Source organism: Suricata suricatta, chromosome 2 (assembly GCF_006229205.1).
Source record: "Suricata suricatta isolate VVHF042 chromosome 2, meerkat_22Aug2017_6uvM2_HiC, whole genome shotgun sequence".
Lineage (NCBI taxonomy): Eukaryota > Metazoa > Chordata > Mammalia > Carnivora > Herpestidae > Suricata > Suricata suricatta.
In genome coordinates, this window is record NC_043701.1 from 107,961,119 (window position 1) to 107,961,451 (window position 333).

Consider the following 333-nt stretch of genomic DNA (forward strand, 5'->3'; position numbering starts at 1 on the left):
ATTTGGCTTTTTTTTTTCTTTTTAAAATAAGTGCATACAAATACAGCTAGAAGCAGTTCGGATTTGCCAAGTGCTCTAGGAAAGCAGCAGCGCAAGTCACAGCCTACATTGAACGGTAACTGTCACCAGGATAATAAAGCACAAAGATATGCTAATAACATTAACAAAAGAAGAAAACGCCTTTAGAAGTACATACCTTTTGTCGTCAAAAAAAAAATAGAAACACAATGTATTCAAAAAAATCAAAATTATACAGCCATGTTTATGAAGTCTACATTTCCCTTGTCTTGGATATATATGTGTATATATATATATATATATATATATATATAT